We start from the raw sequence: 23983 nt of genomic DNA on the forward strand, positions 1-23983 counted from the left end.
AGAGAGAAGAGAGAAGCCATTCTCACACAAGAGTGTAATGCGGTTATGGGTTGATCTGCTTTATTAGGAATATAAAGAGCAAAGTAGAAGAGGGGGGAGAGGGAGGGAGATAAGGGAGAGAGGGTATGAGGGGGAAGGGGAGAGGGGGAGATGAGGGGGGAAGGAGGTGGGTGGTACCGTCATCAAGGTCACAGTGGGTTTATGGTTTCCCAATAGAACCTGACGACACAATAAAGGTTCAGCTTATTGTTTCTGAAATAATAATATTCCTTTAATTGTATGTGCTCATGGGTACGTGTTGTCCATGTTTCAACTGTGGGTATGCTGTTAGTTTTCCAGTTTCTAGCAATTAGAAATTTTGCTACATTTAAGCAAATCTGTAAAAGATGTGACCTCAGCTTACAAGTATGTTTAGGTCTGTCATTAAATAGTCCCATCAGGGGTGTAAGTTTAAAGGAGGTGGCAAACAAGGGAGAGAGTAACAGCTGCAAAGCGTTCCAGAAAGGCTGCAATCTAGGACAAGACCACCATATATGCTCCATACTGCCAATTTCACTGCAGTCCCTCCAGCATATAGGGGACAGCTCAGGATATATATACTTTAACCGTACTGGTATGAGGTACCATCTAGAAATTATTTAATAGTTCATTTCCAGAATTTGAGTAGATGTAGAAGATTGATGGGTTTATGAGTATAACTGATCCCAACACTCTTCCGGGATTTGCAAGCCAAGTTCTTTGGACCAGTTCTGTGTGGATTTGGGTAAGTGTTTGTGTAGGCAGGAGTCTATTAATCTTCTAACTAATGCTAGTGTTCTTTTCAAGGCTTTCCCACTTCTGCAGAGCGATTCAAAGCATGTAAGAGGGCGTAAAAGGGCTTGCTTGTGTGGGGAGGTAGCTAGGAGATGTTTAAGCTGGGAATATTTAAGCCAATGGGTGAAGGTGCCTTTTAGGACATCTGCTAGTTCAAATGCAGGCCTCAGGCCCCCTGGCTGAAGAAACTCACATATTGGAGAGGAGAAACCCTGATCTGTGAACTGGGTACGACCTGTGGATATGTGCATACTCCTTAACAATTCACGTGTTCTGAAATATTGGTGACATAGGCGAGAAGGGGGATGAAATCCCTGGTCTGTGTTGTATCAAATTATCCCATGAATTAAAAACATGCCTGCACAGGGGTGATAGCTTGACAACACTCGGTCTGCAGGATGCTGGTAACCAACATAAAGGACCAAGTTGCGGAGTCCGAAGTATAAAGGAGTCAAGAGATAACCATGCTTTGTCATAGTGCTTTAAGTGCCAGTCTAAGACTCACTGTAATGTGCTAGCTTGGTAATATCTTGCTATGCAGGGAACCCCCAAACCACCCTTTTGTTTTGTACGATAAAGAGTTTGTTTTGCTACTCTGGGTTTACTACCGCTCCATATAAATTTATAGAGAATTGATTGGAGTTGTGATATAAATGTTTGGGGGAGGTTAATAGGGATTGTCTAAAAGAGAAAGGGGGTACTAATGGCACTACTAGGATGGAATGGCAAGGATGCTAATATAAATAATCTGTTATTGATCTAAACAATTTATAGATACAATATTATAGTAATAAGCAGGGGTGCTATGTACTGTGTATGTAGAACAGAGGTGAATCAGTCATTGACTGACACAGGTGTACATATATGAAGCACTCACATTCCTTTCAGGCCATGTTGGATAGATAGAGAGAGGAAAAATAGGGGAGGGGGGTGTATATATTAAAATTTAATCTTTAATAGAAACTATTTAAAAAAAAAAAAGGGTTTAATGTTTAACATACACACGACTTAAAAACACAGGGAAATTGTAGTGTTTATGTATTGCAGAAGTTTAATAGTTAATTCACTATCAGTGAGAGTGGTGATCACAAATTCTAACCTAGGATGTTGTTGTTAATCCATAGTTAGTATATATAAACAATGCTTCACTGGTGAGTTAACTGTTGAGAGTTTTAAAAGGAAGTCCCCAGTTTTAAATCAGATCTGAAGAGAAATAATCTCCAGGTATGAAGCTGCAATTCAACTATTGTCAGGGGATATTGATACAGTTACTAAACACTTGATAGCACATATATATTAATCAAGGATATAGATATTCAAAGCGGACTAATAAATAGGTGTGAGGAGTATTTATGTATCAACATTCATCTTAGGCTGATATTAGTAACCGTTTTATTGTCGCTTTATAAGAAAAGAAATAGGTGTCATATAATTCACAAGTATTACTGATATTATTATACCCTTAAGTTATGTTCTCTATAAAGTATACAGTGGTATTTATATAACTGATATAGTTGCGAGGATTATACTAGATGTTAAATAACATATCAATATAGATTCAAGATATAAGTATTCAGAGCATACTCATAAGTTTGTATAAGAAGAGCTTTTGTAGTACCATTCAGTCTAAGCTGATATTAGTGACAGCTTTAATTATGTTTTATAAGGAAAATGTTTAATATCATATAGTTAGTAACATCTATTACTGATATAATTATCCCTAAATTTATATTCGTCACAATATATGGTCAGTATAATAGCCTTCCACTTTATATTACACTATGTTCTTAAAACTATAGTACTTTTCCTCTGCGTGACCATGTGTCTTTTACAAATACTTTAATGCATTCATAGCCAAGTTGCTTCAGTGTAAAAAAGGACTTCCCAATATAAACTATTATTAACTGTGAAATAGATACATATATAAAGTAGCGGTTACATGTATCTTCTAGGTACTTGTGCGGTTCAAATGATTTATAAATGATATAAATATATAACCATACAACAATCAATATAAGATAATGGGCTAATGGAATCCAGCAACAAAAGGGTTAAGATAAATCATGTACAGCAAAATTATACATGGCCATCTACCCCAATCAAAATAATTTTAACGCCGCTAATATTTATAGTCACCGCATCTAAATACTTCTAAAGATTAAATTGTGATCAATTGCGGTAAATTATTATAAGTTAAATGCTTGTAAAAGCGGCATAGGCTGATGTATTTAAAGGTTTTCAGTTATATTCCATATAGTTAGTTTGTATTCAACCGTCCAAACATGCAGCTGTGGTAAATCGCTATAGCTGCTATCTGTTTGATGTTAGATATAAATTGTATGTAGTTAGACTGTATGTAGTCATAGCATATGTATAGTTCTAAAAGTTAAGTAACGCTAAATATCGGTGGCCGCTAACGTCCGTATGCACTGAAATTATTTAAAAGTAAAGAGTACAGATCACCAGATAGCGGTTACCAATATCAGCTGAGTATTTACAGATATAAGGATAAATCGTATATGGGCAGAATATGTATGACCATCCACACTCGTATTAGTATTTAATTATCCCATACCGCTATTATCAACAACCACAACTTTTCCTGCAAGTTTAAAATATTCTTATAACCAGGGCCGGACTGGGAAATCAGACCAGCCCTGGAAATTTGTATAGACAGGCCCAACCCCGCCCCCTCCAAAATAGTCACGCCCCCTCCAACATAGTCACGCCCCCTCCAAGCCAGCCAACTTTTTCCCTTCAACTTATATATATATATATATATATATATATATATATTATATAAATATATACATATACATATATATATATATATATATATATATATATATATATATATATATATATATATATATAATAATAAATACAAATAGTGTGAGTTAAGCAGGCAGTTTATACACAAATGAAATACTTGCAGACATACTTACACATACTTGCAGTCACACTACATACACAGCATACACATACATGCAGACACACAACATACACATGCATACATGCAGACACACTATATACACTTGCATACAGACGCACACCACAACATACACATACATGCAGACACAAAACCTACACATACAAACCAACACACACATACATGCAGGCACAAAACATACACACACCACAGCGTATAGGATTTTTAGGTGGCTAATTAAAATGCCTAGAAAAGCAAAACATTGACCTCTTTTGACACTGACTGACAGACACTGAAAGTGCAATAAAATGATGCCCTCAGCCCCACTGCAATAAAATGAAGCCCTATCTCCCCTGCAATAAAATGATGCCCCCAACAAAAATATGATGCCCACAGAACAAAAATTATGCACCATCTCCCCTGCAATAAAATTATGCCCCCCTGCAATAAAATGATGCCCCCAGGCCCAGCCCCACTGCAATAAAATGATGCCCCCAGCCCCACTGCAATAAATGATGCCCCTAGCAATAAAATGAAGCCCCACTGCAATAAAAATATGCCCCCAGCTCCCCAGCACAAAAATGATGCCCCCTGCAATAAAATGATGCCCCATCCCAACAGCAATAAATGATGCCCCCAGCAATAAAATGAAGCCCCCAGCAATAAAATGAAGCCCCCAGCCCCCCTGCAATAAAATGATGCCCCAGCCCCACTGCAGTAAAATGATGCCCCAAGCCCCACTGCAATAAAATTATGCCCCCAGCAAGTAGAATGTAGAGTTCATCAGAAATACAGAAAATAAAACACAGCAAATAAAAACTGTCTGCTTGCCACCCTGGTGCAGGGACAAAACCAAAATCAAACAAGTGTTTAATTTGCCCAATGGTGGAACAGACATCCTCTCCTTCACTACCAGAGTCATTAATTAAATGAAGTTAAAAAAAATATCTGGTGTATATACAATACATACAAATATTAGATAAAATACATGCTTGTTTTGGGCAATTAATTAGGTTCAAAGTGACAATATGGAAGACAACTATTGGAACCAAATGCAAGTCTCATGAAGAATAAGATGCTGGAACAGAGTGATGTTTTCAATCATTAATAAAGCGGTTACGGCTATTACCCTCTTTAATAAAGCGAATACTGTCTCTTTTTGTAAAGATAATTCAAAACCAATATAAGCAAAAAGGTTTGGAGAAAATAGAGATTTTAAAAACAAGACACCTTATTCGAACAGATGCTAATGGGAAAACACTTGAGCTTTGGGTTGAAGAAAAGTAATCTCAAATGTCAAATTTATAAACACTTGTAACCACATTAAAAAGCTGCACGTTTTTCATAAACTGCCGTAAGAATTTCCAGGCTCTAGAAGCTATTTTTTAGAAAGAAGTTGTGAAACTTGCAGTAAGCATCCCCGAAGTGCCACTCGTTATGAAAAGCATATATAAAATTTACCAGAGTGTTAAATGCAGCCATCATCCATGGAAGCAGATTCAGAAGCATCTGGGAAAGCCTGAAACTGCCCAAGTAGTCTGCTGTCACAACAGAAACATCAAACATTACTGACATGGAATAAGGCTTCCCCTATACTGTGCGATCTGGCTCAGAGTCTCACAGACAGCCTCTCTGCATAGTTAGGTGTCGCCGGACGCCGGTTGGAGGGTGAGTGCCGGACACCGGTTGGAGGGTGAGTGCTGCAGCCACGTGTGTGAAGGCTGTGGTCGCGTAACTCGCGTTCAGAAGTGTCAACTGGCAAGTGGGTCATGTGACGGCGGGTGCTGATGTCACTGCCTGCCTGTCACTCACCGGGGCCGGGCGGGCAAAAATTTGCGGGAAATTTTGTTTAAAAAAATTGCGCCCAAAAAAATAAAATAAAAATATATATATTGTTTTTGTTTGAACCGGTGTGGTGGGCGGAGCAAAGGGCACTAGTGGCAGCCTAACAGCCACACTGATCAGGGATTTTTCCCTGTATCCCGGCTGCCCAATCCGGCTCTGCTTATAACAAAAGAATTAACTGGTCCCTGATATGTTTCGCCACATTTGGCTTTATCAAAGGGTACAATGCGGCATAAAACGTGAGTATTTATAGACTTAAACACTCCACCTCCTATGATGTCACATTCCACTAAAAACGTGTTTCACAAAGATCCAATCACAAGTGATTATAGAAAGTTTCACATACTCTTCTGCAAGATCATTGGCTTTATCGATGTAATGTGAGGAGTTATATTAACTAAAGGATAAGGATATATAGATAAGTTAGCAATCTTCAAGCTCCATCTGACTAATTCAACTAAATTCCATATTTAGGTACACATGCTGAACAGTTTTAATAATATATGTGTCGATCCCATCATTATTATTGATCGTTTATATCATGTGTATTCTATTAAAGATTACATTTTAATATATACACCCCTCCCCTATTTTTGCTCTATCTATCCAACATGGCCTGAAGGTAATGTGAGTGCTTCATATATGTACACCTGTGTCTGTCAATGACTGATTCACCTCTGTTCTAATAGGGACTGTCTGCATCATGTAGAGAATACGGGGCAAGATAGACATTTTGGCCACTTGTATTCTACCCCACCATGAAAAGGGCTTTGATTGCCATTTTTGACGGTCTGATTGAATTCGCTTAAGTATTGGGATGTAGTTGGCGCTTAAAAATGAGTCAATCTTAGGAGTTAGTCGGGTGCCCAGATACTGTATGTCATCTGTGCACAACTGGTACGGGCAAATCGTAGAGAGCGCGTTAAACCGTTTTGTGGGCATATTAATGTTAAGAATATTAGATTTTTGATTGTTGACAAGAAAATGGGATAGTCTACCAAATTTATGAAATTCCTGCAGAAGGTGTGGAATAGAGGTGAAGGGGTCAGTCAAGGTCAACAAGACGTCATCTGCATATAGACTTATTTTATAATCATTAGGACCTATTGTCATGCCCTTAATGTCCTATTTTTGCCCCTAATATGTGCTACCAGAGGTTCCATGGCTATCGCGAAGAGTAATGGGGAAAGAGGGCAACCTTGTCGGGTCCCATTATTAATTTGAAAGGAGTCTGACAGGGTGCCATTCACCTTTATCTTAGCTGATGGATTGCTATATAGGCTAAACATTCTATTGATGGTTACTTCCCCAAAACCAAATACTATCTGGGCCGATTTCAGGTATGACCAGTTAAGCCTATCAAATGCTTTTTCCGCATCTGTAGAGACCAGGACATGCTCAGTGTTTGTCAAGGACGCATGATCTATAAGATGCAATGTTCTTATAGTGTTGTCCCTGGCCTCCCGACGCCGAATGAAGCCTGTTTGGTCCACATGAATGATTTGTGGTAACAACTTATTAATTCTAGAAGCTAGGATTTTAGCAAAATTTTTTGCATCTGTGTTAATCAACGATATAGGGCAGTTATTTCCTGGCAATTGTGGAGATTTACCCTGTTTATGAATAAGGGCAATGTGGGCGGAAAGCATATCCATGGAAAAAGAATTGGTATCATCTACTGATCGAAATAATTTAGCTAATTGGGGCGCTAATATGTGTTTGAAGGTCTTGTAGTAGGAGTTGGATAATCCATCTGGTCCTGGACTTTTACAGTTAGGAAGGGATTCTATAGCCAGAAGTATATCTGAGATTTCTATGGGGGCATCTAATTGTGCAGCATCTTCCTGTGAGATAGTTGGAAGATCTGCATTTTTTATGTACATATCACTCTCTATCTTGTTTAGGTGATTGTCAGTATGAGAGAGTTTGTATAGGGCCTGAAAATAATCGTGGAAAACCTTAGCTATCCCCTTACTGTCTTGAATAGTAGCAGAATCCGGAGCTGAAATTTTGTGAATATAAGAGTTAAGTGTTCTTTGACGTAAGGCTCGTGCCAACATTGTGCCCACTTTGTTACCTTCCGTAAAATAAAGTTTCTTTAAGAAAAAAGCACGCCTCTGTGCCTGTTTATTAAGGTAGGCATTGACTGAGGATCTAGCTTTCGCCAGGTCTCTTTGTAATAACATATTTTGTGGAGATTTAGAGAAATCAGCTTCTAGTCTATTTAAATTTTTCATTAAGGATTTAAATTCTCTCTGACTAGATCTAAGTTTATTCACTTTAAACTTAAGGAAGTCACCTATAATAACCGCTTTATGGGCATCCCACAATAGATGTGGTGTAATTGCATCATTATCATTAAGGTGAAAGTACTCGGTCAAAGAGCGAACGACCTTCTCTGTCAATTGTGTTTCTTTTAGAAGTGAGTCATCTAGCCTCCAGCAATATTGAGTTACCGGGGCCGTGGGCCAGGAAATTTCTAGTACTGTCATGGAATGATCAGACCAGGGCGTAGGGCTAATGTACAAGTGTTTTGCTAAATGTAGGTGGTCTTGATCTAAGAAGATGTAGTCTATTCTGGATGAGGACTTCTGGGGATGGGAATAGAAGGTGTATGTTTTCGCTCTGGGATCGTGGAGTCTCCAAACATCAATTAGGGACAGGCTTTGTAATTTGGTCTGAATGGCATGTAATGTGGAAGGAGGGATACAACTATGACTGTGTGAACAGTCCTGTTTGGGAAATAGTGCAACATTCAAGTCGCATGCTAGGATCGTAAAACCTTTGGCTACAGATGTGAGCGTATCTAGGGACTTTTTAAACAATTTCGTCTGTCTTTTGTTTGGGGTATACATGTTGACTAGTGTAACAGGTTGGTTATATAGAGTGCCTATTAGAATTACAAGTCTGCCTTCTTCATCCTTGTGTAAAGAAGTCAACATAAAGGGTATACGATTATGTAATAATATCTCTACACCGTAAGTCTTAGAGTTATTATGCACAAAGTAGCCTGTAGGATATGTGCTGGGGGAGCATGCAGGCACAGACAGCTGACAAAAATGGGTCTTCTGTATAAAAATCACATCTCCCCCTTGCCTGCAGAACCAGTTTAGGGCTATAGAGCGTTTTTTCGGGGAGTTAAGTCCCTTCACGTTTTGGGACATACATTTCACACTAGGGAGACTCATGGGGAACAATCAGAAAAGAACATATAGCATCTCTGAAAAACTATTTGCATATTATGTTAATAGAATTGGGAGACTTTGTGACGCCATGTCTCTTAAATGGTTGCTAACTTGCAAACCCAGGACTTTGGAACTGGAGAGGGATGACAGGAGGAAATACGGGAAGGAGAAGTGTGGTAACAGAGGAGAGTAGATCGATAGTCTTGAGCGGTCTGGAAAAAAGAACTGTGATTAAACATAATAACAACTCATGGGCATAAAATGATCGGTACAACTTTACAAGATAGTAGGAAAGTAGAGAAGAAGTGTAGGACAGAGAAGAAGTACAAAAGTGAGCATTTAGAAATTGAGGTAAACAATCATACCTAGAAAATGAGCTAGAGTAGCACATGAACATACTATTAGAAAATAAGGGGAGATAACTCTAGGGGAATAGAGTCATAATCAAGGCAGCAACAATGTAAAGTAAACAATCTGTTGGGAGAACGATTTGTCATTGTTAACAGGGGGAGGTTCTGGCTAAAAACTTTAAAGAGAGCTCACAACAATTTAATCAAGACTAAGATGGGAGTCTAAATACTAACATAGTAATTTGCACAAGATTAACAGACAAGCATAGAACTAGAATAACACTTGGCTAGCATATGCATGAGAGTTGAAACTGCAAGGGCCTAGTAGGCCGCACAGGTCAGCCCAAATGCACATCAGCAACAATAAATTTTATATTGTTCAAGAAATCAGAACAGCATCACAACAGCTCTAGAATAGGTTTCAGAGAAGAAGGGATAACTAGGTCTGAACTCTGTTAACCTGGCTTTTAGGATCAGTTACAGTTTCATCCAACAGGCGATTATTCATAGATAACATAAAACAAGAACATAAACAGTTGGGCATATAAACACGGATATACGTGAAATATAACCCATACATAACAAACAACTTTTTAAGTTATTGAGACTAGAGTCCTGAACATGAAAGTGCATAGTTAGAAATACAAAACCTGAATCTCTACAGGTCTTAGATGTTGATTCAATCCGGCAGTCAGCCAGGAGAGTTCAAGTCTGTTCTGGTGGAGGAGGAGGTACAGATTTCTGCGGAGAGTCGTTGTTATTCCTATTCCTCTTTCTATTAACCTTTGTCCAGTTCTGATGTTGCGGCTTAAGATGTGAGGCGTTGAGGATGGCATCCCGAGGTAGGTTATCATTCAACCTTGGAAGTGTAGGTGGTGAGATGTTGAGTCCCGTGCAAAAAGAGTCCAAATCTTCTGGTGATCTGTAAATGAAGGTTTAAGAGCCTCTGGCAACCTTTAGGCTGAAGGGGAAGCCCACCTATATGGAATCCCTAAGGCTTGAAGATGTTGAGTGAGGTATCTGGCTTCCCTTCGTCTGGAGAGAGTAATGGGGCTTAGGTCTGCATAAATTTGGATTTGGGAGCCCTCAAAAGATATGGATTGTGTCTTTCTGGCTGCACTGAATATTTTTTCTTTATCCTTATAGAGCTGAAATTTTAGTATGATGTCCCTAGGTGGATCTGTCTCTTTTGGCTGGGGACGGAGGGCTCGGTGAGCTCTATCTAATGGCATATTTGGTGTAGAGTTGAGGTCAGATATGTGTGCAAAGAGTCTTTGTAGGTAGGTATCTAGTTGTTGGGGAACAATGCTTTCTGGCACCCCCCGAATGCGAAGATTATGACATCTGCCCCTGTTGTCAAGATCTTCTATATGGGTCTGCATGTCATCAATGGTGGCACATTGTTGTTGTAGTTGTCTGGTCATACCCTCAAACTCGTTGTTAATATAGTCTGACCCTTCTTCTAGGTATTCAACTTTGATGCCAAGTTTGTTAATATCTTTCTTAATTTCTTTCAAACCCTCTTTGATGAGTTGACTGACGTGTGTCATAAGAGCAAAATCATCCTTAGTGGGCAAAGAGTCTAGGTCTGCTCTAGTTAGGGGTCTGTGAGAGGAGCTTTGTGAGGCCTGTGATTCTGAGTCGTCTGAGTCACTACCTTTATCTTGTGTGCCTAAGGTGACGGATGATGTAGATTCAAGTGGTTTAAAAAATTATTTAATCGCTGAGTTGGAGTGTAGCAAGCTCTTAGAATGTTTAGGGCCTTTGCCTGTTTTGGGTGCCTTCCTAGCCGACATAGCGCTGAGCTCAGCAGTCTTGAGGCGTCACTCCCTCCAGCTATGTATATCAGTTATTTATCTGGAAAAAAGGTGCCTGAAGTTTCAGGAGGGAGACGCAGTACTGCTAAGAGTACTTATTGTGAGAAGAAAAAATATCTGCCAGTTATTTTTGTTTTACAGTCTCTCTATTGCTGATTACAATTTGGCATAATATAGTCTAGCAATGTTGCCTGTATTTTGATACGTCTGTGCTCTCAGCTGCAGCCAAAAAGCAAGATGGCCTGTTTATTGATTCTGTTAATTGTATCAGGCAAATCTATATTTCAATACAAAATGCCCGCCAGTGCTCTCCATGGGTAGCTATCTGGTCCTTTGGGGGATCATATAGGGCTAAAGTTATGTCCGGTATCTGCTGTGTGGTAGTTACGGCTGTACAGACCTGAACACTGTGGTGCATCAGTGAACCGAAAGGCCCCAGTTGTTTTCAAAGTGATGTGGCGCAGCTCTAAATAACGGCGCCTGTTTGTCCTAAGTTGCGGCCGATCTGTCACTGAGCCAAAGTCCAGACCGGGAGCAATATGTTCCAGAAGAGTTCCCCTGCATTAAACAGGAGTTCTGTAATCTGGAGTCTCCTTTCTGAGGCTGAACGCTGCCTTATGTCTTACGGAGCTCAGTCCAACACGTCCTCCATGCTGGGCTGTTAGCTCCGCCCCCCAACCCACAACACTGTTATAACAAGCAGACATGGCTTAAATGCACGAAGAAGGGGTCATACAGATGCCCTAGTTGTCATTCCACTTGTCATTTCATAATTCAAGGAAATTGTTTTAGACATTCCCATACCAACAAAAGATACCCTATCAAGCACTATCTAACCTGCAATGGGGGATAAGAGATATTTAGCCAAAAGCTAATTAACCTTAAATCATAGGCGCTAATAAAAGCTTAAAATAGAAAGTGAAAAAAAGAAAATGAAAAAAATGTGTGTAAGGGAATTAGATAAATTAAATAAATAAATTAATTAATTGTGAAAATAATAAACCTTGTAATGTGCACAAGCCAATATTGGCCAAATGAAATAATCCAAGTGAATATATAAAATGTATATGAATTTAATACATGTTAGAAAATACAAAATACATTTTCTAACTTTTTTTTTTTAACTTGTATATTTAACTTGTATTAAATTCATATACATTTTTATATATTCACTTGGATTATTTAATTTGGCCAAGATTGGCTTGTGCACATTAAAAAGTTTATTATTTTCACAATTAATTAATTTACAAGTTGTGCGTTAGGCTGAAAAAGCAGTGTTAACAGGTAATAACGCTGCTTTTTCCCTACCGCTGCTATTATGAGTCTTGCAGGTATAGGGGCACCGCGCACTTCTTTGGCCTTACCGCAAAACGACCTACGTAAACTTTGTAAAGTATTTTTTCTATGGGACTTCCATAGCGCTGATATTACAAGTCTGTCCTGGGAGGCCAAAAAGTTAGCGGTACACCCTCTACCTTCAAAATCCCTAACGCATTTAAAAGTCAGTAGTTAAGAGTTTTATGGTACAACACCGTAACATAAAACTCATAACTAAAGTGCTAAAAAGTACACTAACACCCATAAACTACCTATTAACCCCTAAACCGAGGCCCACCCACATCGCAAACACTAAAATACAATTTTTAACCCCTAATCTGCCGCTCCGGACATTGCCGCAACTATAATAAACATAATAACCCCTAAACCGCCGCACTTCCGCCTCGCAAACACTAGTTAAATAATATTAACCCCTAATCTGCCATCCCTAACATCGCCGCCACCTACCTACACTTATTAACTCCTAATCTACCGCCCCCAACGTCACTGCCACGATACTAAATGTATTAACCCCTAAACATAAGTCTAACCCTAACCCTAACACCCCCTAACTTAAATATAATTACAATAAATCTAAATAAAAATTACTATCATTACCTAAATAATTCCTATTTAAAACTAAATACTTACCCATACAATAAACCCTAAGCTAGCTACAATATAACTAATAGTTACATTGTATCTAGCTTAGGGTTTATTTTTATTTTACAGGCAAGTTTGTATTTATTTTAACTAGGTAGAATAGTTATTAAATAGTTATTAACTATTTAATAACTACCTAGCTAAAATAAATACAAAAGTACCTGTAAAATAAAACCTAACCTAAGTTACAATAACACCTAACACTACACTATAATTAAATAAATTAATTAAATTAACAACAGTTAAATAAATTAAATTAAATTAAATTAGCTAAAGTACAAAAATAACAAACACTAAATTACAGAAAATAATAAACAAATTACAAGATATTTGAATCAAAATAAAAAAGCCCCCCCAAATTAAAAAAAATCCTAGCCTAAACTAAACTATCAATAGCCCTTAAAAGGGCCTTTTGCGGGGCATTGGCCCAAAGTAATCAGCTCTTTTACTTGTAAAAAAAAATACAAACAACCCCCCCAACAGTAAAACCCGCCATCCACACAACCAACCCCCCAAATAAAATACTAACTAAAAAAAAACTAAGCTCCCCATTGCCCTGAAAAAGGCATTTGGATGGGCATTGCCCTTAAAAGGGCAGTTAGCTCTTTTGCGGCCTAAACCCTAATCTAAAAAATAAACCCACCCAATACACCCTTAAAAAAACCTAACACTAACCCCCTGAAGATCGACTTACTGAAGACCGGACATCCATCCTCAATGAAGCGGCAGAAGTCTTCATTCAACCGGGCCAAAGTCCTCAACAAAGCCGGGAGAAGTCTTCATCCAAGCCGGGCGAAGTGGTCCTCCAGATGGGCAGAAGTCTTCATCCAGACGGCATCTTCTATCTTCATCCATCCAACGTGGGGCGGGTCCATCTTCAAGACATCCGACGAGGAGCATCCTCTTCAAACAAAGTCTTCTTACTGAATGACGGTTCCTTTAAGTGACGTCATCCAAGATGGCGTCCCTTAGATTCCAATTGGCTGATAGAATTCTATCAGCCAATCGAAATTAAGGTAGAAAGAATCCTATTGGCTAATTGCATCCAATCAGCCTATAGGATTGATCTTGCATTTTATTGGCTGTTCCAATCAGCCAATAGAATGCGGGTGGTTGGTTTTACTGGTGGGGGGTTGTTTGAATTTTTTTTTACAGGTAAAAGAGCTGATAACTTTGGGGCAATGCCCCGCAAAAGGCCCTTTTAAGGGATAGTGATAGTTTAGTTTAGGCTATGTTTTTTTCATTTTGGGAGGGGGGTTTATTTTGATAGGGCTATTAGATTAGGTGTAATTAGTTTAAATATCTTGTAATTTGTTTATTATTTTCTGTAATTTAGTGTTTGTTATTTTTGTACTTTAGCTAATTTAATTTAATTTATTTAATTGTTGTTAGTTTAGTTAATTTATTTAAATATAGTGTAGTGTTAGGTGTTATTGTAACTTAGGTTAGGTTTTATTTTACAGGTACTTTTGTATTTATTTTAGGTAGGTAGATATTAAATAGTTAATAACAATTTAATAACTATTCTACCTAGATAAAATAAATACAAACTTGCCTGTAAAATAAAAATAAACCCTAAGGCCTAGATTTAGAGTTGGGCGGTAGCCGTGAAAACCAGCGTTAGAGGCTCCTAAAGCTGGTTTTTACCGCCCTCTGGTATTTGGAGTCAGTCATTAAAGGGTCTAACGCTCACTTTCCAGCCGCGACTTTTCCATACCGCAGATCCCCTTACGTCAGTTGCGTATCCTATCTTTTCAATGGGATCTTTCTAACTCCGGTATTTAGAGTCGTGGCTGAAGTGAGCGTTAGAAATCTAATGACAAAACTCCAGCCGCAGAAAAAAGTCAGTAGTTAAGAGCTTTCTGGGCTAACGCCGGTTTATAAAGCTCTTAACTACTGTGCTCTAAAGTACACTAACACCCATAAACTACCTATGTACCCCTAAACCGAGGTCCCCCCACATCGCCGTCACTCGATTACATTTTTTTAACCCCTAATCTGCCGACCGCCACCTACCTTATACTTATGTACCCCTAATCTGCTGCCCCTAACACTGCCGACCCCTATATTATATTTATTAACCACTAATCTGCCGCCCCCGCTATCGCTGACCCCCGCTTATTAACCCCTAATCTGCCGAGCGGACCGCACCGCTACTATAATAAAGTTATTAACCCCTAATCCGCCTCACTCCCGCCTCAATAACCCTATAATAAATAGTATTAACCCCTAATCTGCCCTCCCTAACATCGCCGACACCTAACTTCAATTATTAACCCCTAATCTGCCGACCTAATCTTGCCGCTACTGTAATAAATGTATTAACCCCTAAAGCTAAGTCTAACCCTAACACTAACACCCCCCTAAGTTAAATATAATTTAAATCTAACGAAATAAATTAACTCTTATTAAATAAATTATTCCTATTTAAAGCTAAATACTTACCTGTAAAATAAACCCTAATATAGCTACAATATAAATTATAATTATATTATAGCTATTTTAGGATTTATATTTATTTTACAGGCAACTTTGTATTTATTTTAACCAGGTACAATAGCTATTAAATAGTTAAGAACTATTTAATAGTTACCTAGTTAAAATAATTACAAATTTACCTGTAAAATAAATCCTAACCTAAGTTACAATTAAACCTAACACTACACTATCAATAAATTAATTAAATACAATACCTACAAATAACTACAATTAAATAAACTAACTAAAGTACAAAAAATAAAAAAGAACTAAGTTACAAAAAATAAAAAAATATTTACAAACATTAGAAAAATATTACAACAATTTTAAACTAATTACAACTACTCTAAGCCCCCTAATAAAATAACAAAGACCCCCAAAATAAAAAAATGCCCTACCCTATTCTAAATTACAAAAGTTCAAAGCTCTTTTACCTTACCAGCCCTTAAAAGGACCTTTTGTGGGGCATGCCCCAAAGAATTCAGCTCTTTTGCCTGTAAAAAAAAAACATACAATACCCCCCCAACATTAAAACCCACCACCCACATACCCCTAATCTAACCCAAACCCCCCTTAAATAAAGCTAACACTAAGCCCCTGAAGATCTTCCTACCTTATCTTCACCTCGCCGGGTATCACCGATCGGTCCTGGCTCCAAAATCCAAGATCAGCCAATAGAATGCAAGCTCAATCTGATTGGCTGATCGGATCAGCCAATCGGATTGAACTTGATTCTGATTGGTTGATTCCATCAACCAATCAGAATTTTCCTACCTTGATAGAATCCTATCAGCCAATCGGAATTCGAGGGACGCCATCTTGGATGACGTCCCTTAAAGGAACCGTCATTCTTCAGTTGCACGTCGGAGGAAGAAGATTGGTCCGCACTGGAGGTCTTCACGATGGAGCCGTTCCTCATCGGATGAAGATAGAAGATGCCGCTTGGATCAAGATGGTTTCCGGTCTGGATCGCCTCTTCTTCCTGGATAGGATGAAGACTTTGGAGCCTCTTCTGGGCCTCTTCAGCCACAAGATTATGGATCGCCAGCCCCCGCTTGGGTTGGATGAAGATTTTGGAGCCAGGACCGATTGGTGTGATACCCGGCGAGGTGAAGATAAGGTAGGAAGATCTTCAGGGGCTTAGTGTTAGGTTTATTTAAGGGGGGTTTGGGTTAGATTAGGGGTATGTGGGTGGTGGGTTGTAATGTTGTGGGGGGGGTATTGTATGTGTTTTTTTACAGGCAAAAGAGCTGAATTCTTTGGGGCATGCCCCGCAAAGGGCCCTGTTCAGTTATTGAGGCGGGAGTGAGGCGGATTAGGGGTTAATAACTTTATTATAATAGCGGTGCAGTTTGCTCGGCAGATTAGGGGTTAATAAGTGTAGGCAGGTGGAGGCGACGTTGTGGGGGGAAGATTAGGGGTTAATAAATATAATATAGGGGTCGGCGGTGTTAGGGGCAGCAGATTAGGGGTACATAGGGATAATGTAAGTAGCTGCGGTTTACGGAGCGGCAGATTAGGGGTTAAAAAAATATGCAGGTGTCAGCGATAGCGGGGGCGGCAGAATAGGGGTTAATAAGTGTAAGGTTAGGGGTGTTTAGACTCGGGGTACATGTTAGAGTGTTAGGTGCAGACGTAGGATGTGTTTCCCCATAGCAAACAATGGGGCTGTGTTAGGAGCTGAACGCGGCTTTTTTGCAGGTGTTAGGTTTTTTTTTCAGCTCAAACAGCCCCATTGTTTTCTATGGGGGAATCGTGCACAAGCACATTATAGAAACTGGCCACGTCCGTAAGCACCGCTGGTATCGAGAGTTGAAGTTGCGGTAAATATGCTCTACGCTCCTTTTTTGGAGTCTAACGCAGCCATTCTGTGAACTCTAAATACCAGCGGTATTTAAAAGGTGAGGCCAGAAAAAAGCACGCTTAGCTAACGCACCCCTTTGGCCGCAAAACTCTAAATCTAGGCCTAAGATAGCTACAATGTAACTATTAGTTATATTATAGCTATCTTAGGGTTTATTTTATAGGTAAGTATTTAGTTTTAAATAGGAATTATTTGGTAATGATGGTCATTTTATTTTTATTTATTGTAATTATATTTAAGTTGGGGGTGTTAGGGTTAGGGATAGACTTAGGTTTAGGGTTTAATACATTTAGTATAGTGGCAGCGACGTTGGGGGCAGCAGATTAGGGGTTTATAAATGTAGGTAGGTGGCGGCGATGTTAGGGATGGCAGATTAGGAGTTAATAATATTTAACTAATGTTTGCGAGGCGGGAGTGCGGCAGTTTAGGGGTTAATATGTTTATTATAGTGGCGGCGACATTAGGGGCAGCAGATTAGGGGTTAATAAATATAATGTAGGTGTCGGCGATGTTGGGGGCAGCAGATTAGGGGTTCATAAGTATAATGTAGGTGGCGGCGGTGTCCGGAGCGGCAGATTAGGGGTTAATCAATAGAATGCAGGTGTCGGCAATGTTGGAGGCCGCATATTAGGGGTTAATAAGTTTAAAATAATGGGTGTTTAAACTCGGGGTTCATGTTAGGGTGTTAGGTGTAAACATAACTTTTATTTCCCCATAGAAATAAATGGAGCGGCATTACTGAGTTTTATGCTGCTTTTTTGCAGGTGTTAGACTTTTTCTCAGCCGACTCTCCCCATTGATTCCTATGGGGAAATCGTGCACGTGCACGTTCGACCAGCTAACCGCTGACTTAAGCGGCACTGGTATTGGAGTGCGGTAAGGAGCAAAATTTTGCTCAACGCTCACTTTTTGTCTTTTAACGCAGTGTTTGTAAAATCCCGTAATACCAGCACTGCAGGTAAGTGAGCGGTGAGAGAAAACTGCTTGGTAGCAACGCATAGCCTCTAACACAAAACTCGTAAACTTGCTGTTATTTATTTCATTTATCTAATTCCCTTACACACATTTTTTTCATTTTCTTTTTTTCACTTTCTATTTTAAGCTTTTATTAGCGCATATGATTTAAGGTTAATTAGCTTTTGGCTAAATATCTCTTATACCCCATCACATATTTATCTGAGAGGCTGGGGACTCCTCTTGTTTTCATAGGCTTAATATCAATTCTCAGCGCAGTAACCAATATTACCTTTTGTGCTCCCTATCTAACCTGCACAACTGGTCTATTGGTCTATGTGGTCTATTTATTGAGCTGTATTTGTGGGTTGTTTTACGTGGGTAAAACCTTGGATGACATAAAGAAGAGGATGGTGAACCATCAGAGTGCCATCTGCACAGCCATAGAAAAAGGAGACAGTGGCCACCTTGTAGCAAGACATTTTACCCATAAAGGACATACAGTGAAGGACTTGAGATTTCAATTGATCGATCACGTTCCACCTCTGCCTGGAGGTGATGAAAGGAATAAGCGACTGCTACAGGTTGAGGCTCACTGGATATATAAATTGGACACTGTACATCCAAGGGGACTAAATGCAAGTATTGATTGGCATTGTTTTTTGTGAATGTGTATAAAGATTGTTAGATCATGGTGTTGACAGATCCATTGTTGTATATTGGTGCTAAATTAAGGTCAGATTCTGTAACTCTGTATGGAATAGTGCCAGTAGGAACTGTGTAGACATAGGTTCAGCACCTTGTCCTTACATTATTTATCTTTGCCCTGTTTCTGCCCCTGACATATACATAGCACATACTAATATGTAGTGATGTCGCAAACCTAAAAATTTCAGTTTGCGATCGTCAGACTCAAACTTCCTCAACTGTTCTCGAACCGGCGAACCGCGCAAACCGCCATTGACTTCAATAGGCAGGCGAACTTTAAAACCCACAGGGACTCTTTCTGGCCACAATAGTGATGGAAAAGTTGTTTCAAGGGGACTAACACCTCGACTGTGGTATGCCAGAGGGGGATCCATGGCAAAACTCCCATGGAAAATTACATAGTTGATGCAGAGTCTGGTTTTAAGCCATAAAGGGCATAAATCACCTAACATTCCTAAATTGTTTGGAATAACATGCTTTAAAACATCAGGTATGATGTTGTATTGATCAGGTAGTGTAAGGGTTACGCCCGCTTCACAGTGACAGAACAAACTCCCTGCAAACAACCGCAAATAGTCCATTTGCACAACAACAAGATAGATTTGATAGATAGATACATAGATTACATAGATCAATAGATGCAATATACATTTGATAGATACGAATTACGTAGATCAATAGATGCAATATACATTTGATAGATACGAATTACATAGATCAATAGATGCAATATACATTTTATAGATACAAATTACATAGATCAATAGATGTAATATACATTTGATAGATACAAATTACATAGATCAATAGATGCAATATATATTTGATAGATACGAATTACATAGATCAATAGATGCAATATACATTTGATAGATACGAATTACATAGATCAATAGATGCAATATACATTTGATAGATACAATTGATAGTTAGATAGATTTGATAGATAAATAGATAGATTTTATAGATATATAATTTCCCAGACAGAGAATTACAAGACGTGCGGCCTGTGACCCATGGTAAGGTTACTTCCTTTTGCACAATCGAGTATAGGTTGGGGTCCGGGATTGCCTTTTGTGCAAAGAAATTGTGGCCGGGTACCTTCCACTGCGGTGTCCCCTATCAGGGGACGTTTATATGGCATGGATTTTAGGAACCGGGAGATGGAAAAAGATACTTGGACACCCAGTACAGGTCATTCTCCTTCAGCCTTTCTATACAAGGGTCCCCGACCCTCAACAGGCACGACAGCATGAAAGACCCCATATGCCATGACTTCCTTTTGCAGAATCGAGTACAGGTATGGCATTGATTTTAGGAACCTGGAGATAATTGTTAGGAACCGGGAGATGGAAAAAGATGCTTGGACACCCAGTACAGGTTGTTCTCCTTCAGCCTTTTTATACGAGGGTCCCCGACCCTCAACAGGCACGACAGCATGAAAGACCCCATATGCCATGACTTCCTTTTGCAGAATCGAGTACAGGTATGGCATCGATTTTAGGAACCTGGAGATAATTGTTAGGAACCGGGAGATGGAGAAAGATGCTTGGACACCCAGTACAGGTTGTTCTCCTTCAGCCTTTTTATATGAGGGTCCCCGACCCTCAACAGGCACGACAGCATGAAAGACCCCATATGCCATGACTTCCTTTTGCAGAATCGAGTACAGGTATGGCATCGATTTTAGGAACCCGAGATAATTGTTAGGAACCGGGAGATGGAAAAAGATGCTTGGACACCCAGTACAGGTCATTCTCCTTCAGCCTATTTATACGAGGGTCCCCGACCCTCAACAGGCATGACAGCATGAAAGACCCCATATGCCATGACTTCCTTTTGCAGAATCGAGTACAGGTATGGCATCGATTTTAGGAACCCGGAGATAATTGTTAGGAACCGGGAGATGGAAAAGATTCTTGGTCGGTCCTCCTACTTCAAATTTGGGGCACTGTGCGTGCAATCTACTGTGCCACCAGATATGAGTGGTGTGTTTAGTAATACTATTCTTAGCAGTTTAATCCCTGTTATGTGCCTTTTTTTTTGGTTTGGGTTTTGAAGCCACAGTGCAGCACCAGAGGCCAGAAAAATTAGGCATGTACAAATGCCTGAAAAATGAGATATTGTTGCAGCCGTTGCTGTAGCAGCGGCCAGAAAAATTGATGTTTGTTTGACAGTTAGAAAGTAGCCTAAAACATTGCGGCTTGAACCCTAGTTGTTGGCAGGTAAGTCACGCAAGTCATCCGGCATTTGAAGATAAAATACAGCAGCGTGTGGACCATTTTTAGCCCAAGGCAGCTCATCTCATCAGGCCTTTTTTACTCAAATGTATCGCCCAATGTCAGTCCCTTCGGGATCCATCCCTCATTCATTTTAATAAAGGTGAGATAATCAAGACTTTTTTGACCTAGGCGACTTCTATTCTCAGTGACAATACCTCCTGCTGCACTGCACTGAAGGTCCTTTCTGACAGGACACTTGAAGCGGGGCAGGCCAGAAGTTCGATTGTAAATTGGGATAGCTCAAGCCACAGGTCAAGCCTGCACACCTAGTATTCAAGGGGTTCATCGCTCCTCAGAGTGTCGAGATCTGCAGTTAATGCAAGGTAGTCTGCTACCTGTCGGTTGAGTCGTTCTCTGAGGCTGGATCCCGAAGGGCTGTGGCGATGCATAGGAGTTAAAAAGGTCCGCATATCCTCCATCAACAACACATCTGGAAAGCATCCTGTCCTTGCCAGTGTGGTCATGGGAGGAGGAGTATTACTTTCATCTCTTCCCCTGTTAGATTCCTGTTGTGCTGTGACATCACCCTTACACGCTGTGTAAAGCATACTTTTTAATTTATTTTTGAACTGCTCCATCCTTTCCGACTTGCGGGAATTCGGCAACATTTCAGTCACTTTATGCTTATACTGGGTGTCTAGTAGTGTGGACACCTAGTACAGTTTCTTCTCCTTCAGCTTTTTTATACGAGTGTCCCTCAACAGGCACGACAGCATGAAAGACCCCATTTGCACAAGGTTGGATGCCGAGCTAATCATGTCCCGTTCCTCATCCTCACTGATCTCACTGAAGGTATCTTCTTCCCCCCAGCCATGTACAACACCACGGGTACCAGATAGGTGACAACAACGAGCACCCTGGGATGCCTGTTGTGCTTGGTCTTCCTCCTCCTCAACGCCACATTGTTCCTCTGACTCCTCTTCCTCACAATCCTCTTCCTGCGTTGCAGCTGGTCCAGCAAGCAATGCTGATAAGGCTGTTTCTGGTGGTGATGGAGACCACAACTCTTCCTCTTCAAGCTCATCTATGGCCTGATCCAGCACTCTTCGCAGGGCATGCTCCAGGAAGAAAACAAATAGTATGATGTCACTGATGGTGCCTTCGGTGCGACTAGGTTTGTCACCTCCTCAAAAGGACGCATGAGCCTACAGGCATTGCTCATGAGCATCCAGTAACGTGGCAAAAAAAATTCCAGCTCCCCAGAGGCTGTCTTAGCACCCCGGTCATACAAATAACAGCTTTTTCTTGTTGGAGCAGGCGGTCGAACATTAGGAGTGTTGAATTACAACGTGTCGGGCTGTCGCAAATCAAGCGCCTCACTGGCAGGTTGTTTCGCCGCTGGATAACTGACAAGTGCACCATGGCTGCGTAGGAATGCCTGAAATGGCCACACACCTTCCTGACCTGCTTCAGGATGTCCTGTAAGCCTGGGTCCTTATGCACAAAGCATTGTACAATCAGATTACACACATGTGCCATGCACGGCACATGTGTCAACTTGCCCAATTTCAATGCTGCCACCAAATTACTTCCATTGTCAGAAACAAGTTTGCCAATCTAAAGTTGGTGCAGAGTCAGCCACTGATCTACCTGTGCATTCAGGGCGGACAGGAGTGCTGGTGCAGTTTGACTCTCTGCTTTCAGGCAAGTCAACCCCAAGATGGCGTGACACTGCAGTATCTGGGATGTTGAATAGTACCTGGGAAGCTGGGGGGGTGCCGTTGATGTGGAGCAAGACGCAGCAGCAGAAGAGGACTCAGCCGAGGAAGAGGTTATGGAAGACGATGGAGTAGAAGGAGTAGAGGCAGTAGCAGCAGGCCTGTCTGCAAGTCATGGTGGTGTCACCAACTCCTCTGCAGAGCCAGGCATTGCAAGCTTGTCAGCCATCAGCAGGTTTACCCAATGCACAGTGTAGGTGATATACCTGCCCTGACCATGCTTTGCAGACCAGCTATCAGTGGTCAGATGGACCCTTGCCCCAACACTGTGTGCCAGACATGCCATTACTTCCTTTCGCACAATCGAGCACAGGTTGGGGATTGCCTTTTGTGCAAAGAAATTTCGGCCGGGTACCTTCCACTGCGGTGTCCCAATAGATACAAATTTTTTAATGCCTCAGACTCCACCAGCTTGTATGGTAAAAGCTGGCGGGCTAAGAGTTCAGACAAGCCAGCTGTCAGATGCCGGGCAAGGGGGTGACTTTGGGACATTGGCTTCTTATGCTCAAAGATGTCCTTGACAGACACCTGACTGTGGGCAGATGAGCAGGAACTGCTACGGAAGAGAGACTGAGTGGCGGATAGTTGAGAGGGGGCAAGGAGTACAGCAGTGATTGACGTGGCTGAAGATGCTGGACCAGGAGGAGGATGGCGGCTTTGAGTTCGTGTGCTGCTTCTACTCATGTGTTCATCCCATCGGTGTTTGTGATGTGAGATCATGTGCCTTCGCAAAGCAGTTGTACCTAGGTGGGTGTTGGACTTCCCACGACTCAGTTTCTTTTGGCAAAGGTTGAAATGGCATCGCTGTTGTCAGAGGCAGACACACAAAAAAAATGCCACACTGCTGAGCTCTGCGATGATGGCATTCTGGTGGTGGCAACAGCTGACCCCGGGTGCCGATGCATGCTGTCTGACTGTGCCACTATCTCCTTGCGACGACCTCCCCCTGCTTCCAACTCATCTCCTCCTCCTCTCTGTCTCCCCATCTGAACTTTCCCCCTCTTCTTCTTCTCTTCTAGCGGGCACCCACGTGACATCCACGGATGCATCCTCATCAACC

The sequence above is a fragment of the Bombina bombina genome, chromosome 5, assembly GCF_027579735.1.
Source record: "Bombina bombina isolate aBomBom1 chromosome 5, aBomBom1.pri, whole genome shotgun sequence".
NCBI classification, from domain to species: Eukaryota; Metazoa; Chordata; class Amphibia; order Anura; family Bombinatoridae; genus Bombina; species Bombina bombina.